The sequence below is a fragment of the Thalassophryne amazonica genome, chromosome 4 (genome assembly GCF_902500255.1).
Source record: "Thalassophryne amazonica chromosome 4, fThaAma1.1, whole genome shotgun sequence".
Lineage (NCBI taxonomy): Eukaryota > Metazoa > Chordata > Actinopteri > Batrachoidiformes > Batrachoididae > Thalassophryne > Thalassophryne amazonica.
The window spans coordinates 14,090,540-14,109,896 of NC_047106.1; the positions used below are offsets into that span (position 1 = coordinate 14,090,540).

Sequence of the window (19,357 nt, forward strand, 5' to 3'; positions counted from 1 at the left end):
CGGAGGAAATCGTGTGGTTCCGGTTCATCTCAGGACAGACGTCTTCTATCCTCGAGCCTGCCCACACGTCACCTTTGTGATTTGACTGTAATTATATTCTGAGGTTGTCTGTATGTTCGTTGTGCACGTTTCACAACATTAAATTGTTACTTTTTGGCTCATCTATTGGCCGTTCATTTGCGCCCCCTGTTGTGGGTCCGTGTCACTACACTTTCACAACAGGATATCTCGGCCAGCGTCATGGACTCCGAGGGGCGTCACCCGGTTGTTGAACGACCAATGGGAGAGCAGGGAGTGCAGGCGTCTGCAGGAGACGTGATTGGTGAGCTGCAGCACATTCTCACTGCCTTTACGGCTCGGTTGGATCAAATGACCGAGCAAAACATCCTCCTGAACCGCAGAGTGGAGGCTCTCTTCGCACAGATGGCGGCGAGCGCTCAGGGCGCTGCTGCAGCTCGTCCTCCTGCCGACCCTGTGCAGGATATAAATGTTCCAGTGGTGGTTCAACAACCCCTCCCACCATCCCCTGAAGCATACATAAGCCCTCCTGAGCCGTACGGAGGTTGTGTGGAGACGTGCGCGGACTTTCTTATGCAGTGTTCGCTCGTCTTCGCACAACGTCCCGTCATGTACGCGTCAGATGCTAGTAAAATAGCTTATGTGATTGCTCTGCTTCGGGGTAAAGCACGCGCCTGGGCTACGGCGCTCTGGGAACAGAACTCACGGTTGTTATCAGCATACACTGGGTTTGTGGGGGAGTTCAGAACTGTGTTTGATCACCCTAACAGAGGAGAGACCGCTTCAACAGTGCTGCTGTCAATGAGACAGGGACGCGAGAGCGCAGCCGCTTATGCAGTCGACTTCCGCATCGCGGCTGCGAGGTCCGGCTGGAATAACGTTGCACTTCGCGCCGCCTTCATAAACGGACTGTCGTTGGTTCTGAAGGAGCAGCTGGTAGCTAAGGAGGAACCGCGGGATTTAGATGGGCTTATCGATCTCGTTATACGGTTAGACAATCGGTTGGAGGAACGCCGTCGGGAGCGAGGCGAAGGACGTGACCGGATACGCGCCGCCCCTCTCCCTTCCGGGTTCGAAAAGGCGCCGCCCTCCCCACGCTCCACAGCCACAGCGCTCCGTGGGGCAACAGCTCCCCCTGCTGACGTTGTTAGAGAAACGCACAGGGCCAAAATGAGGAGGCTGATCCGTGGAGAGCGTTTTCTCTGCAGCTCAACTGAGCACACAGAAAAACTGCCCCAAACGGCCAAAACAACAACACTCGCCCTTAGAGACTGAGCTAAGGGGGGGTCATAACATTCAAGTGAGACACACACAGATTGCCACACGACTCCCAGTTACAATCCTGAGCGGGGATTTAACCCTTCAAGCCCCAGCACTGGTGGACACGGGTTAGAAGGGAGTCTGCTAGACAGCAGATGGGCAAGGGAGGTAGGGCTCCCTCTGGTGGCGCTTCCTTCGCCAGTGCAGGTGCGGGCACTAGATGGCACCCTCCTCCCTTTAATCACACACAAGACACAACCAGTAACTCTGGTGGTGTCTGGAAACCATCGGGAGGAGATTGAGTTTTTTGTAACTCCTTCTACCTCCCGCGTGATTTTGGGCTTCCCATGGATGTTGAAGCACAATCCCCGGATTGATTGGCCGTCTGGGGTGGTGGTTCAGTGGAGCGAAACCTGCCATCGGGTGTGTTTAGGATCCTTGGTTCCCCCCGGTTTACAGGCTAAGGAGGAGGTCAAAGTCCCTCCCAATCTGACGGCAGTGCCGGTTGAGTACCACGATCTTGCTGACGTCTTCAGCAAGGATCTGGCACTCACCCTTCCCCCGCACCGTCCGTACGATTGTGCCATTGATTTGGTTCCAGGCGCTGAGTTTCCGTCCAGCAGGCTGTACAACCTCTCACGACCTGAGCGCGAATCAATGGAGACCTACATCTGGGACTCATTAGCTGCCGGGCTGATCCAGAACTCCACCTCCCCGATGGGGGCAGGTTTCTTTTTTGTGGGCAAGAAAGATGGCGGACTCCGTCCATGCATTGATTTCAGGGGGCTGAATGAGATTACGGTTCGCAACCGATACCCGTTGCCATTGTTGGATTCCGTGTTCACCCCCCTGCATGGAGCCAAAATCTTTACTAAGCTGGATCTTAGAAATGCGTATCACCTGGTTCGGATCCGGAAGGGAGACGAATGGAAGACGGCATTTAACACCCCGTTAGGTCACTTTGAGTACCTGGTCATGCCGTTCGGCCTCACCAACGCCCCCGCGACGTTCCAAGCCTTGGTTAACGACGTCTTGCGGGACTTCCTGCACCGATTCGTCTTCGTATATCTGGACGATATTCTCATCTTTTCTCCGGACCCTGAGACCCATGTCCAGCATGTACATCAGGTCCTGCAGCGGTTATTAGAGAACCGACTGTTTGTGAAGGGCGAGAAGTGCGAGTTTCACCGCACGTCTTTGTCCTTCCTGGGGTTTATCATCTCCTCTAACTCCGTCGCCCCTGATCCGGCCAAGGTTGCGGCGGTGAGAGATTGGCCCCAACCAACAAGCCGTAGGAAGCTGCAACAGTTCCTCGGCTTCGCTAATTTCTATAGGAGGTTCATTAAGGGCTACAGTCAGGTAGTTAGCCCCCTGACAGCCCTGGCCTCTCCAAAAGTCCCCTTCACCTGGTCGGATCGGTGCGAAGCCGCGTTCAAGGAGTTGAAACGACGGTTCTCTACTGTGCCACCACGTCGTCCGTCTGCATGGGATACCCACCGACATCGTCTCAGATCGTGGTCCCCAGTTCTCCTCACACGTCTGGAGGAGCTTCTGCAGGGAACTGGGGGCCACCGTGAGCCTCTCGTCCGGGTACCATCCACAGACGAACGGACAGGCAGAGCGGGCCAACCAAGAACTGGAACAGACCCTCCGCTGCGTAACATCCGCGCACCCGACGGCCTGGAGTAACCATCTGGCCTGGATTGAGTATGCGCATAACAGCCAGGTGTCTTCTGCCACCGGCCTCTCCCCGTTTGAGGTGTGTTTGGGGTACCAGCCCCCATTATTTCCCTTGGTGGAGGGAGAGGTCGGTGTGCCCTCGGTCCGGGCCCACCTTCGGAGGTGCCGTCGGGTGTGGCGCACCGCCCGTTCTGCCTTGTTGAAGGCCCAGACGAGGGCCAAGACCCATGCAGATCGCCGGCGGTCCCCGGCCCCTGCATACCAGCCCGGGCAGGAGGTGTGGTTGTCGACGAAGGACATCCCTCTACAAGTACAGTCAGCAAAACTGATGGACAGGTTCATTGGACCCTTCAAAATCCTCAAGGTCCTCAGCCCTGCCGCAGTGAAGCTTCACTGCGGATCCACCCGGTGTTCCATGTTTCCAGGATCAAGCCTCACCACACCTCACCCCTCTGTGCTCCCGGTCCGGCGCCACCTCCTGCCCGGATCATTGACGGGGAGCCGGCTTGGACTGTGCGCCGGCTCCTGGATGTCCGTCGAATGGGCCGGGGGTTCCAATATCTGGTGGACTGGGAAGGGTATGGACCCGAAGAACGCTCCTGGGTGAAGAGGAGCTTCATCCTGGATCCGGCCCTCCTGGCCGACTTCTACCGCCGACACCCCGACAAACCTGGTCGGGCGCCAGGAGGCGCCCGTTGAGGGGGGGGTCCTGTTGTGTGGGCCGCCAGAAGAGGTACTGCTGGCCCACCACCAAAGGGCGCCCTGCCTGAAGTGCGGGCTTCAGGCACGAGAGGGCGCTGCCGCCACGGACACAGCCGGGGGTGACAGCTGTCACTCATTAATTCCTGACAGCTGTCACACATTCTTCATCATCACACTCCATAAAGACCAGACGTCATCTCCACCTCGTTGCCGAGATATCGTACTTCATTGTAGGTAATATCCTCAGCCTTTTTGTGTTTATCTGTAATCTGTACATTGTGAGTGTTTGCAGGCGTACCGGTTCCTTGTTTTGTGGAAGCTGAGTGAGTGCAGGACGGCACTCTTTTTCTCTGAGGGATCACTGCAAACACATCAGCATATTGAGTGAGAGGTGGAGGTGGCATTCTGTATGTTCGTTGTGCACGTTTCACAACATTAAATTGTTACTTTTTGGCTCATCTGTTGGCCGTTCATTTGCGCCCCCTGTTGTGGGTCTGTGTCACTACACTTTCACAACATTAGTAAGGTGTCTCAGAAGTCTCCATGCTGTGGCATTAACTCTGTTACCTCGGTTTGTTCAATTTCCTCACGTTTTTGAGCGGCAATTCCAGCCCAGCGTAGCGTTCAAGGCATTTTTCCACAAGCTAGTTGTCAGAATCAACATACTTCTGAAGGTTATGAATCAAATTGAACCATGGTCCAGTCTGTTTGCAGTATCAAAACACTTTTTGGATCATTCGGACAAATGACAAGAAGGAGACAGATTATCATCACCCATCTTACAGTAGAAGAACAAAGGAAGCTGTAAATAATTTAATTAATTTGTTTGATTAAAGCCGGGTGACTCCATGCTGCTCTCCCATCTTTTCTTCTTGTCAAACATAAAACATCACTTTTGTGTTGAAATATTTCCTTTTTGACAGCAAGTGCTGTGAAATTAGAACAAAATGTTTGACATTCAGGGAGGTTCTGCACAGTGACGCCTGCATCAGCCAGAACAACAAAACTAAGATAGTTTGGCTAATGGCAAACACCATATTTTCCGGACAGGTCCTGCGACTTACAGTATTGTTCAGAATAATAGTAGTGCTATGTGACTAAAAAGATTAATCCAGGTTTTGAGTATATTTCTTATTGTTACATGTGAAACAAGGTACCAGTAGATTCAGTAGATTCTTACAAATCCAACAAGACCAAGCATTCATGATATGCACACTCTTAAGGCTATGAAATTGGGCTACTAGTAAAAAAAAAAAAAGTAGAAAAGGGGGTGTTCACAATAATAGTAGCATCTGCTGTTGGTGCTACAAACTCAAAACTGTTATGTTCAAACTGCTTTTTTAGCAATCCTGTGAATCACTAAACTAGTATTTAGTTGTATAACCACAATTTTTCGTGATTTCTTCACATCTGTGAGGCATTAATTTTGTTGGTTTGGAACCAAGATTTTGCTTGTGTACTAGTGTGCTTGGGGTCATTGTCTTGTTGAAACACTCATTTCAAGGGCATGTCCTCTTCAGCATAAGGCAACATGACCTCTTCAAGTATTTTGGCATATCCAAACTGATCCATGATACCTGGTATGTGATATATAGGCCCAACACCATAGTAGGAGAAACATGCCCATATCATGATGCTTGCACCAAATCAAATCAATTTTATTTATATAGCGCCAAATCACAACAAACAGTTGCCCCAAGGCGCTTTATATTGTAAGGCAAAGCCATACAATAATTACTGAAAAACCCCAACGGTCAAAACGACCCCCTGTGAGCAAGCACTTGGCGACAGTGGGAAAGAAAAACTCCCTTTTAACAGGAAGAAACCTCCAGCAGAACCAGGCTCAGGGAGGGGCAGTCTTCTGCTAGGACTGGTTGGGGCTGAGGGAGAGAGCCAGGAAAAAGACATGCTGTGGAAGAGAGCAGAGATCAATCACTAATGATTAAATGCAGAGTGGTGCATACAGAGCAAAAAAGAAAGAAACACTCAGTGCATCATGGGAACCCCCCAGCAGTCTAAGTCTATAGCAGCATAACTAAGGGATGGTTCAGGGTCACCTGATCCAGCCCTAACTATAAGCTTTAGCAAAAAGGAAAGTTTTAAGCCTAATCTTAAAAGTAGAGAGAATGTCTGTCTCCCTGATCCGAATTGGGAGCTGGTTCCAGAGGAGAGGAGACTGAAAGCTGAAGGCTCTGCCTCCCATTCTACTCTTAAAAACCCTAGGAACTACAAGTAAGCCTGCAGTCTGAGAGCGAAGCGCTCTATTGGGGTCATATGGTACTATGAGGTCCCTAAGATAAGATGGGACCTGATTATTCAAAACCTTATAAGTAAGAAGAAGAATTTTAAATTCTATTGTGGAATTAACAGGAAGCCAATGAAGAGAGGCCAATATGGGTGAAATATGCTCTCTCCTTCTAGTCCCCGTCAGTACTCTAGCTGCAGCATTTTGAATTAAGTGAAGGCTTTTCAGGGAACTTTTCAGGACAACCTGATAATAATGAATTACAATAGTCCAGCCTAGAGGAAATAAATGCATGAATTAGTTTTTCAGCATCACTCTGAGACAAGACCTTTCTAATTTTAGAGATATTGCGCAAATGCAAAAAAGCAGTCCTACATATTTGTTTAATATGCGCATTGAAGGACATATCCTGATCAAAAATGACTCCAATATTTCTCACAGTATTACTAGAGGCTCAGGGTAATGCCATCCAGAGTAAGGATCTGGTTAGACACCATGTTTGTAAGATTTGTGGGGCCAAGTACAATAACTTCAGTTTTATCTGAGTTTAAAAGCAGGAAATTAGAGGTCATCCATGTCTTTATGTCTGTAAGACATTCCTGCAGTTTAGCTAATTGGAGTGTGTCCTCTGGCTTCATGGATAGATAAAGCTGAGTATCATCTGCGTAACAATGAAAATTTAAGCAATGCTGTTTAATAATACTGCCTAAGGGAAGCATGTATAAAGTGAATAAAATTGGTCCTAGCACAGAACCTTGTGGAACTCCATAATTAACCTTAGTCTGTGAAGAAGATTCCCCATTTACATGAACAAATTGTAATCTATTAGATAAATATGATTCAAACCACTGCAGCGCAGTGCCTTTAATACCTATGGCATGCTCTAATCTCTGTAATAAATTTTTATGGTCAACAGTATCAAAAGCAGCACTGAGGTCTAACAGAACAAGCACAGAGATGAGTCCACTGTCTGAGCCCATAAGAAGATCATTTGTAACCTTCACTAATGCTGTTTCTGTACTATGATGAATTCTAAACCCTGACTGAAACTCTTCAAATAGACCATTCCTCTGCAGATGATCAGTTAGCTGTTTTACAACTACCCTTTCAAGAATTTTTGAGATAAAAGGAAGGTTGGAGATTGGCCTATAATTAGCTAAGATAGCTGGGTCAAGTGATGGCTTTGTAAATAATGGTTTAATTACTGCCACCTTAAAAGCCTGTGGTACATAGCCAACTAATAAAGACAGATTGATCATATTTAAGCATTAATTAATGGTAGGGCTTCCTTGAGCAGCCTGGTAGGAATGGGGTCTAATAGACATGTTGATGGTTTGGAGGAAGTAACTAATGAAAATAACTCAGAACAATCGGAGAGAAAGAGTCTAACCAAATACCGGCATCACTGAAAGCAGCCAAAGAGAACGATATGTCTTTGGGATGGTTATGAGTAATTTTTTTCTCTAATAGTTAAAATTTTATTAGCAAAGAAAGTCATGAAGTCATTACTAGTTAAAGTTAATGGAATACTCGGCTCAATAGAGCTCTGACTCTTTGTCAGCCTGGCTACAGTGCTGAAAAGAAACCTGGGGTTGTTCTTATTTTCTTCAATTAGTGATGAGTAGTAAGATGTCCTAGCTTTACGGAGGGCTTTTTTATAGAGCAACAGACTCTTTTTCCAGGCTAAGTGAAGATCTTCTAAATTAGTGAGACGCCATTTCCTCTCCAACTTACGGGTTATCTGCTTTAAGCTGCGAGTTTGTGAGTTATACCACGGAGTCAGGCACTTCTGATTTAAGGCTCTCTTTTTCAGAGGAGCTACAGCATCCAAAGTTGTCCTCAGTGAGGATATAAAACTATTGACGAGCTAATCTATCTCACTCACAGAGTTTAGGAAGCTACTCTGCCCTGTGTTGGTATATGGCATTGGAGAACATAAAGAAGGAATCATATCCTTAAACCTAGTTACAGCGCTTTCTGAAAGACTTCTACTGTAATGAAACTTATTCCCCACTGCTGGGTAGTCCATCAGAGTAAATGTAAATGTTATTAAGAAATGATCAGACAGAAGGGGGTTTTCAGGGAATACTGTTAAGTCTTCAATTTCCATACCATAAGTCAGAACAAGATCTAAGGTATGATTAAAGTTGTGGGTGGACTCATTTACATTTTGAGCAAAGCCAATCGAGTCTAACAATAGATTAAATGCAGTGTTGAGGCTGTCATTCTCAGAATCTGTGTGGATGTTAAAATCGCCCACTATAATTATGTTATCTGAGCTAAGCACTAAGTCAGACAATAGGTCCGAAAATTCACAGAGACACTCACAGTAACAACCAGGTGGACGATAGATAACAACAAATAAAACTGGTTTTTGGGACTTCCAATTTGGATGGACAAGACTAAGAGACAAGCTTTCAAATGAATTAAAGCTCTGTCTGGGTTTTTGATTAATTAATAAGCTGGAGTGGAAGATTGCTGCTAATCCTCCGCCTCAGCCCATGCTACGAGCGTTCTGGCAGTTAGTGTGACTCGTGGGTGTTGACTCATTTAAACTAACATATTCATCCTGCTGTAACCAGGTTTCTGTAAGGCAGAATATATCAATATGTTGATCAATTATTATATCATTTACTAACAGGGACTTAGAAGAGAGCGATCTAATGTTTAATAGACCACAATTAACTGTTTTAGTCTGTGGTGCAGTTGAAGGTGCTATATTATTTTTTCTTTTTGAATTTTTATGCTTAAATAGATTTTTGCTGGTTATTGGTGGTCTGGGAGCAGGCACCGTCTCTACGGGGATGGGGTAATGAGGGGATGGCAGGGGGAGAGAAGCTGCAGAGAGGTGTGTAAGACTACAACTCTGCTTCCTGGTCCCAACCCTGGATAGTCACGGTTTGTAGGGTTTAATAAAATTGGCAAGATTTCTAGAAGTGAGAGCTGCTCCATCCAAAGTGGGATGGATGCCGTCTCTCCTAACAAGACCAGGTTTTCCCCAGAAGCTTTGCCAATTATCTATGAAGCCCACCTAATTTTTTGGACACCACTCAGACAGTCAGCAATTCAGGGAGAACATGCAGCTCACTCCCGGTCCTATTGGGGAGGGGCCCAGAGAAAACTACAGAGTCCGACATTGTTTTTGCAAAGTTACACACCGATTCAATATTAATTTTAGTGACCTCCGATTGGCGTAACCGGGTGTCATTACTGCCGATGTGAATTACAATCTTACCAAATTTACGCTTAGCCTTAGCCAACAGTTTCAAATTTCCTTCAGTGTCGCCTGCTCTGGCCCCCGGAAGACATTTGACTATGGTTGCTGGTGTCGCTAACTTCACATTTCTCAAAACAGAGTCGCCAATAACCAGAGTTTGTTCCTCAGCGGGTGTGTCGCCGAGTGGGGAAAAACGGTTAGAGATGTGAACGGGTTGGCAGTGTACACGGGGCTTCTGTTTAGGACTATGCTTCCTCCTCACAGTCACCCAGTCGGCCTGCTTTCCCGGCTGCTCGGGATCTGCTGGAGGGGAACTAACGGCGGCTAAGCTACCTTGGTCCGCACCGAGTACAGGGGCCTGGCCTGCTGTAGGATTTTCCAAGGTGCGGAGCCAAGTCTCCAATTCGCCCAGCCTGGACTCCAAAGCTACGAATAAGCTACACTTATTCATACACTTAAAAAAATGAGGTGGGCTTCATAGATAATTGGCAAAGCTTCTGGGGAAAACCTGGTCTTGTTAGGAGAGACAGCATCCATCCCGATTTGGATGGAGCAGCTCTCATTTCTAGAAATCTGGCCAATTTTCTTAAATCCTCTAAACCGTGACTATCCACGGTTGGGACCAGGAAGCAGAGTTGTAGTCTTACACACCTCTCTGCAGCTTCTCTCCCCCTGCCATCCCCTCATTACCCCATCCCCGTAGAGACGGTGCCTGCTCCCAGACCACCAATAACCAGCAAAAATCTATTTAAGCATAAAAATTCAAAAAGAAAAAATAATATAGCACCTTCAACTGCACCACAGACTAAAACAGTTAAATGTGGTCTATTAAACATTAGGTCTCTCTCTTCTAAGTCCCTGTTAGTAAATTATATAATAATTGATCAACATATTGATTTATTCTGCCTTACAGAAACCTGGTTACAGCAGGATGAATATGTTAGTTTAAATGAGTCAACACCCCCGAGTCACACTAACTGCCAGAATGCTCGTAGCATGGGCCGAGGTGGAGGATTAGCAGCAATCTTCCATTCCAGCTTATTAATTAATCAAAAACCCAGACAGAGCTTTAATTCATTTGAAAGCTTGACTCTTAGTCTTGTCCATCCAAATTGGAAGTCCCAAAAACCAGTTTTATTTGTTATTATCTATCGTCCTATTCTCCTGGTCGTTACTGTGAGTTTCTCTGTGAATTTTCAGACCTTTTGTCTGACTTAGTGCTTAGCTTAGATAAGATAATTATAGTGGGCGATTTTAACATCCACACAGATGCTGAGAATGACAGCCTCAACACTGCATTTAATCTATTATTAGACTCAATTGGCTTTGCTCAAAATGTAAATGAGTCCACCCACCACTTTAATCATATCTTAGATCTTGTTCTGACTTATGGTATGGAAATTGAAGACTTAACAGTATTCCCTGAAAACTCCCTTCTGTCTGATCATTTCTTAATAACATTTACATTTACTCTGATGGACTACCCAGCAGTGGGGAATAAGTTTCATTACAGTAGAAGTCTTTCAGAAAGCGCTGTAACTAGGTTTAAGGATATGATTCCTTCTTTATGTTCTCTAATGCCATATACCAACACAGTGCAGAGTAGCTACCTAAACTCTGTAAGTGAGATAGAGTATCTCGTCAATAGTTTTACATCCTCATTGAAGACAACTTTGGATGCTGTAGCTCCTCTGAAAAAGAGAGCTTTAAATCAGAAGTGCCTGACTCCGTGGTATAACTCACAAACTCGCAGCTTAAAGCAGATAACCCGTAAGTTGGAGAGGAAATGGCGTCTCACTAATTAAGAAGATCTTCACTTCGCCTGGAAAAAGAGTCTGTTGCTCTATAAAAAAGCCCTCCGTAAAGCTAGGACATCTTACTACTCATCACTAATTGAAGAAAATAAGAACAACCCCAGGTTTCTTTTCAGCACTGTAGCCAGGCTGACTTCATGACTCTTTCTCTCAGATTGTTCTGTCTGAGTTATTTTCATTAGTTACTTCATCCAAACCATCAACATGTCTATTAGACCCCATTCCTACCAGGCTGCTCAAGGAAGCCCTACCATTATTTAATGCTTCGATCTTAAATATGATCAATCTATCTTTATTAGTTGGCTATGTACCACAGGCTTTTAAGGTGGCAGTAATTAAACCATTACTTAAAAAGCCATCACTTGACCCAGCTATCTTAGCTAATTATAGGCCAATCTCCAACCTTCCTTTTCTCTCAAAATTTCTTGAAAGGGTAGTTGTAAAACAGCTAACTGATCATCTGCAGAGGAATGGTCTATTTGAAGAGTTTCAGTCAGGGTTTAGAATTCATCATAGTACAGAAACAGCATTAGTGAAGGTTACAAATTATCTTCTTATGGGCTCAGACAGTGGACTCATCTCTGTGCTTGTTCTGTTAGACCTCAGTGCTGCTTTTGATACTGTTGACCATAAAATTTTATTACAGAGATTAGAGCATGCCATAGGTATTAAAGGCACTGCGCTGCAGTGGTTTGAATCATATTTATCTAATAGATTACAATTTGTTCATGTAAATGGGGAATCTTCTTCACAGACTAAGGTTAATTATGGAGTTCCACAAGGTTCTGTGCTAGGACCAATTTTATTCACTTTATACATGCTTCCCTTAGGCAGTATTATTAGACGGCATTGCTTAAATTTTCATTGTTACGCAGATGATACCCAGCTTTATCTATCCATGAAGCCAGAGGACACACACCAATTAGCTAAACTGCAGGATTGTCTTACAGACATAAAGACATGGATGACCTCTAATTTCCTGCTTTTAAACTCAGATAAAACTGAAGTTATTGTACTTGGCCCCACAAATCTTAGAAACATGGTGTCTAACCAGATCCTTACTCTGGATGGCACTACCCTGACCTCTAGTAATACTGTGAGAAATCTTGGAGTCATTTTTGATCAGGATATGTCATTCAAAGCGCATATTAAACAAATATGTAGGACTGCTTTTTTGCATTTACGCAATATCTCTAAAATCAGAAAGGTCTTGTCTCAGAGTGATGCTGAAAAACTAATTCATGCATTTATTTCCTCTAGGCTGGACTATTGTAATTCATTATTATCAGGTTGTCCTAAAAGTTCCCTGAAAAGCCTTCAGTTAATTCAAAATGCTGCAGCTAGAGTACTAACGGGGACTAGAAGGAGAGAGCATATCTCACCCATATTGGCCTCTCTTCATTGGCTTCCTGTTAATTCTAGAATAGAATTTAAAATTCTTCTTCTTACTTATAAGGTTTTGAATAATCAGGTCCCATCTTATCTTAGGGACCTCATAGTACCATATGACCCCAATAGAGCGCTTCGCTCTCAGACTGCAGGCTTACTTGTAGTTCCTAGGGTTTGTAAGAGTAGAATGGGAGGCAGAGCCTTCAGCTTTCAGGCTCCTCTCCTGTGGAACCAGCTCCCAATTCAGATCAGGGAGCCAGACACCCTCTCTACTTTTAAGATTAGGCTTAAAACTTTCCTTTTTGCTAAAGCTTATAGTTAGGGCTGGATCAGGTGACCCTGAACCATCCCTTAGTTATGCTGCTATAGACTTAGACTGCTGGGGGGTTCCCATGATGCACTGAGTGTTTCTTTCTCTTTTTGCTCTGTATGCACCACTCTGCATTTAATCATTAGTGATTGATCTCTGCTCCCCTCCACAGCATGTCTTTTTCCTGGTTCTCTCCCTCAGCCCCAACCAGTCCCAGCAGAAGACTGCCCCTCCGTGAGCCTGGTTCTGCTGGAGGTTTCTTCCTGTTAAAAGGGAGTTTTTCCTTCCCACTGTCGCCAAGTGCTTGCTCACAGGGGGTCGTTTTGACCATTGGGGTTTTTACGTAATTATTGTATGGCCTTGCCTTACAATATAAAGCGCCTTGGGGCAACTGTTTGTTGTGATCTGGTGCTATATAAATAAAATTGATTGAATTGATTGATTGATTACAAGTACCATTACTGCTAAAGGAGGCCGAGGAATAACTAAACATTTCACACACAGAGCAGAAAAGTGCGGGAGAGACAGGAGAAGCCGCCATGCTAAACCGTTATCTAGTTAACTAGATCAATCTAACTACGCAGATTAAACAGCTAACAGATACAGCAAAACGCCGCTGTGCTCCGGAACATATATATATATATATATATATATATATATATATACATACACCACCATGCTTCATTGTCTTCACTGTGAACTGTGGCTTGAATTCAGAGTTTTGGGGTCAGCTCACAAACTGTCTGCAGCCCTTGGACCCAAAAAGAACAGTTTTACTCTCATCAGTCCACAAAATATTCCTCCATTTCTCTTTAGGTCAGTTGATGTGTTCTTTGGCAAATTGTAACCTCTTCTGCACATGTCTTTTATTTAACAGAGGGACTTTGCGGGGGATTCTTGCAAATAAATTGGCTTCACACAGGCGTCTTCTAACTGTCACAGCACTTACAGGTAACTCAAGACTGTCTTTGATCATCCTGGAGCTGATCAATGGGTCAGCCTTTGCCATTCTGGTTATTCTTCTATCCATTTTGATGGTTGTCTTCCGTTTTCTTCCACGCATCTCTGTTTTTTTTTTTTTTTGTCCATTTTAAAGCATTGGAGATCATTGTAGATGAACAGCCTATAATTTTTTGCACCTGCGTATAAGTTTTCCCCTCTCCAGTCAACTTTTTAATCAAACTACGCTGTTCTTCTGAACAATGTCTTGAACGTCCCATTTTTCTCAGGTTTTCAAAGAGAAAAGCATGTTCAACAGGTACTGGCTTCAACCTTAAATAGGGGACACCTGATTCACACCTGTTTGTTACACAAAATTGACAAACTCACTGACTGAATGCCACACTACTATTATTATGAACACCCCCTTTTCTACTTTTTTTTTTTTACTAATAGCCCAATTTCATAGCCTTAAGAGTGTGCATATCATGAATGCTTGGTCTTGTTGGATTTGTGAGAATCTACTGAATCTACTGGTACCTTGTTTCCCATGTAACAATAAGAAATATACTCAAAACCTGGATTAATCTTTTTAGTCACATAGCACTACTATTATTCTGAACACTACTGTATATGTAGAAATAAAAATCACGATTCACAACCACAAATTTTCCTTACACTTGAAATTCGTAACACACAATTAAACCGCCTTTTCTTTTTAATAAAAGAACAAGAGAGGTGGAAACTTCCTAACAGGGCTTTATGACTGAGCACGCGTTTAAACATTTTTTAAATGTGTGATCGTCATGACGTCACTATTTTGAGCTTTTCTTCATGTTGGTTCTAGTTACAATACAATTTGCAGTCACGCTCACTTCAGTCAAATGTAAGAATGCTGAAGTGACGTCGGATGTCTGTGGTGAATGCTGGGGTCGTTGTGACTAATAAAATAATTACAGAAAAGACTTTCAGCTTTCATAAAATAAGTGATTTTTCTTCTTGTTGGCGGCTGAGAAATGTACCTGGAGAACACGCTGAGGGACATCTTTAAAATTGCTGCAGTTATTCACAAGCAATTTCCACGATAAGGAATTAAAGTATTTCCAGTCGTCTAATGTGGATAAATTTTCGTCAGGCTGTGAAGACTCCAGGAGAAAGAACGCCAACACTTCATTTTGTCATGCCCAGCTGACAAAATGCTCAGGGGTCAGGTCTTCATTCATTGCCTTATTTCCTCTCTGATTCTCTGGTTTTACCTTTCATTAGTTTATACTTTACCATGTTAGTCTGTTTTATTCTGTTTATTGCTTTGCTTTGTTTACTATTTAGTCACTGGTTTCATTCGTTATCTTATTATTTAGTTTGCAGTCACTCAGTTATTCATTGCTTTTCTTTATGTTACACTTTCGTCACGGATTCTTTCTTTGGTTTTCCTTTATTCTGTAGTTGGTTATTGTTTGTTCACTCCTGGTCCTCTAAGTCTAGTTCTGGTTATCACGTTTCTGGTATTATGCTTTATAGTCTCAGGTTTTGGTTATTATTCACCTTCAGTGTTTCTTTTCATATCATGTTCCATTTGTTATTTATTGCATTTTCTGTTTATCAGTTATCTTTTGTTTATTGCATTATTCTGTAATCACTGGTTTGTTTATTCTGTTTATCATCTATTTTTTGGTTACTGGTTTTGTTTCATGTCAGTTATTTTCTCCTCAGTTTGTAATCTGTATCAGTCCCTGTTCTACTTTTGATAATAATCATAGATCTTCATGTTTCCCACTATTTGGATTAGTCACGTTATTTCCTAGTTTTGTTTCCCCTTTTGTTTTGCTCACGCATTATTGCTTGTCTGGAACACGTCATGTTATACACTGTTAGTTTTATGCCACTTACTTTTACTTGTTTTGCACTGTTGGTTTTCCAGCCATTTAGTTATCTTGCCCCAGTTCACTTTGCTTTTGCCTCACTGCACTCTCTTGCACTTACCTTTGTCTTCGCTGGTCACGCCCCCTTCCAGCACCTTCTGCACACCTGCTCCTCATTTCTCCTGTAATTACACCACCAGTTATTTAAGCCCTCACAGTCTCACTACTCACTGCCAGATTGTTGATTTCATGTCACTCTCCAGCCATACTTCCAAGTACTCCTTTGCCTTATTTTTTTTACCTCCCAGATTTTTGACCTTGCTTTGTCCTCGACCTTGAGTTGGTCTTTGTCTCTGATTGCCTCCTCGCTGTGTATTTTGACCTGTGCCTGTCTGTTGAACCACGCCTCAGCCTTTCACCTGTCTGTTACCGTTGCCTCACTACTGGATCACCTGTGTACCAACTCCCTGCTTGCTTTGACGATTAATCCTTTTACTTACTCCATCCCTTCACATTTGTGTCCACCTGTTATGAGCCATGCTGTCACCATGCCTGACACATTTACTCTGTGTGCCACCAACAGGTCTGCTTCAGATGATGCAAAATTAGTTGGTAATTAAAAAAAAGATGAAAATACAGGATCTAGCAGCAATTCATCCTGTTTGCTGGGTGAGGATTTGTTTAGAATGGAAATGGAGAAATGAACAGGGTTCAGGTCAGGTTCAGACAGAAATATGAAGTCCAAACTGCACTCTAATGACCACACATTCGAAATGTTAAGCTAACGCTAAGAAACGCAAGTCCAAAGTAAAGCGTAACATTCCAACGTCAGCTTTAATTTCTGAGGACGTTTCACAGTGCTGCTCACACATGAAATCATTTTATGGCATATAACAGCTTGGTTTGTCTGTGGCGTTGGGGGGGCTCATTACATGTTATGAACGTGTTAAGGCTGCCCACGTATTAATGTAGTTATTTTACTTATTCAAAGTGTCAAAGTATGAGGAAGAGACAAAGACTTTGACTGGGTCTGATGAGTTTACAACAGTCCAACATGGCGGCGGCAGAACGGAGCCATGGGGGAATCTGTTGCTAACGGGCGTTCTATTGAACTTCACTTCTTGGTACAACATTCTCCTTGGTCTAACAAAGGTTGGAATGACACTTGTTTGCTATTAGCCAAATGAACAGTTTTTTTTTTCCCCAAAATTTTATTGAAAGGTGGAAATGACACTTGTTTGCTGTTAGCTAAACCAGCTAACAAATTGAATTGAATTGAACAAAGAACTGTACAACTGTGACTTCAGGAATTTCCCCCCAACATTTATTGAACAATTATGATGGCATTTTAGGGCCACATTGAGGTTTTTTTTTTTTTTTTTTTTTTTTTTTTTTGACTTTGAGAATAAAGTTGTAATATTACAAGAATAAATTTGTAATTTTATGAAAAAAAAAACTCATTATGAGAAAAAAGTCATAATATTATGAGAAGAAAACTTGTAATATTACGAGAATAAAGTCATAATCATTAGTATCAGAACTTTGAAAAGTATATGCAAGAAAATGTGTCTATTCTGGAGGAGGAACCACACGGATTTTGCCTGTAGTTCCAGCAATTACTAGCTCCCGAAATCACCTTTTTCATGGAGGAGGAGATGGCTGGAACTGGTGTCCTGTGGTTTCTGGCGGGGATGACTACTCGAGGTGGGCGGATCCTAATATCGATAATATCGATGGCATTGATATTGAACGATCCTCTGTAAAAAGATCGATACTCAAGCTTTCTTTCTCTCCCGCATGTGCTGACTGCTGCCACGCAGATTCATCAAAGTGTACTCTCTGTCTGTAAGAGCAGCGCTGCACTGTGTCACACAACACGGAGCAGTGCACCCTTGTATTGTGGTTTGTCAGCCCTCTACCTCAGGAGATTTTGTTTTAAGTTGTGTTGAGCGATATTTTTTAAACAAAAATGTTGATTGTGATAATAAAGTATTTTGTTGTCACGTACAATGTTTGGCGAAATTCTATCCTAGGTCTTTTGGATCCTTTGGATCTATGAAGCTTAAATATGAAAAAGTATCGGTATTGATATCAGCAATACTGGGCCTGTATTTACTTGGTATCAGATCAATACCAAAATTCCCGGTATCGGCCACCTCTAATAACCACTTTGGCACAACACTGGCAGTCGTCGCTTCTCGTATAAATACAACTTTATTCTCATAATATTACGACTTTATTCTCAAAGTCTAAAAAAAAACAAAAAAAAATGTGGTCCTAAGATGCCGTCATAAACAATAAACAAGGTTGGATGTAGAATCTTCAGCATAAGTACCATCAGTGGCTAAATACGTATTGTCTTTACAAATCTGATAATATCATCAGCGATACACATTGCAAGTAATAATCACAAAATGCAAAGACGTGCCATTATAGCCTCGGCAAAGAATTTCTTTCATATGACATCATGTCTGAGGTGAGCGGAGGTGTGATTGTTATCGTGTTTAAAATATCTGCAGTTGTAAAATATGTAACTTTGTCTTCAAGAATCAAGGTGGGCTTGGAATACATTTTTTACGCTGCAGCTAAACCACTTAGCACGCACATGTAACTGGCCTGGTCTAATGTGTTGAACAGTAAAATAATAATTATGTTTCTGATGAGACACTTCATAATTTGGATGATGAAAATAACGCTTTTAGAGCGTCACTTTATCAACAGGCTCTCCATTTGGTCGTCCAAAGATGTTTCACCAAGTACTCAGATTAAATACCAATACTACAAATCAAAAAGACTTGAAGATTTGCTGTCACACTGTAACACGTAATTAAAGAAAGCTGTTCGCCCTCATGTTTCTCAAAAAGATGATGATAATGCATTTTTTCAGGCCATAATTACGCCACTATTCTTCAATGTACCAATTGAAAGTGTTTTCGCTGCCATTAACTCATCTCTCTTTGTCTTCGCTACACATTTTGCCCCGTCACTAGATCGGTTATGGTTTTTGTTTCCATCACAACAGCGTGGCAAAGGCTGAGCACTTGAACATGTCCCCGAGTCGAGCTTTTCGGGACTTCAACTGAAAAGCTGCAGATGGCAAATTAATTATGCTTCTTGATGGCTGTGTATCTCAGATATCCAGCGAGCGGCAGTTGTGTGGACGAAAATACCTTGTTGATGTCAGAAGTGAGAGGAGAATGGACAGACTGGTTGAATGGGCGACTGCATGATGCCATCATGTCAGTATGGACCAACATATTGGAGGAATGTGTCAGACAACTTGTTGAATCTATGCCATGAAGAATTAAGGCAGATCTGAAGGCAAAATGGAGCCCAGCTTGATACGAGAAAGGTGTACCTAATAAAGTGGCAGGTGAGTGTGTATAGCTGGGTAGTGTAGTGGTAGAATTGTTGCCTTTGGTCATGGGTCATGGGTGGAAACCCTCATCAAGACACACATCCAGTAAGGATTCCCAGGCTAGACAACTCCCTCAGCCTACCTCAAAATCTTGAGAAGAATAAATAACACCATACCGGCTTAGATGTCACCTGGGTTAACAAGGTCCGCATCAGTTGTTGAGGAACCAGGACACACTGACGGGAAATGAGCCACTGGAACAAGACAAACATGGACAAGGACTGATAACAAGGAACTGATGGAATGCTACTATGACAGCAGACCCAATGAGAGAGGCTACATGCAACACATGTGGGAACTGGCTTGAGACCAGAGGATCCTCTGTTCAAATCCCAGCTTGACTGGAAAATCACTAAGGGCCCTTGGGCAAGGTCCTTAATCCTCTAGTTGCTCCCGGTGTGTAGTGGGCGCCATGCATGGCAGCAGCCTGACAACGGGGTGAATGTGAGGCATTATTTGTAAAGCGCTTTGAGCATCTGATGCAGATGGAAAAGTGTTATATA

At 43.4% G+C, this 19,357-nt stretch overlaps 1 long non-coding RNA gene across 1 annotated transcript; it reads left to right on the forward strand.

The window, feature by feature from the left end:
- The first annotated feature begins 446 nt into the window (after nucleotides 1-446).
- LOC117509104 lies at nucleotides 447-19,148 on the forward strand. Its single transcript, XR_004560245.1, has 3 exons — nucleotides 447-457; nucleotides 14,466-14,474; nucleotides 19,059-19,148. It is a non-coding gene; the product is annotated as an uncharacterized LOC117509104 (long non-coding RNA).
- Nucleotides 19,149-19,357: the final 209 nt, after the last annotated feature.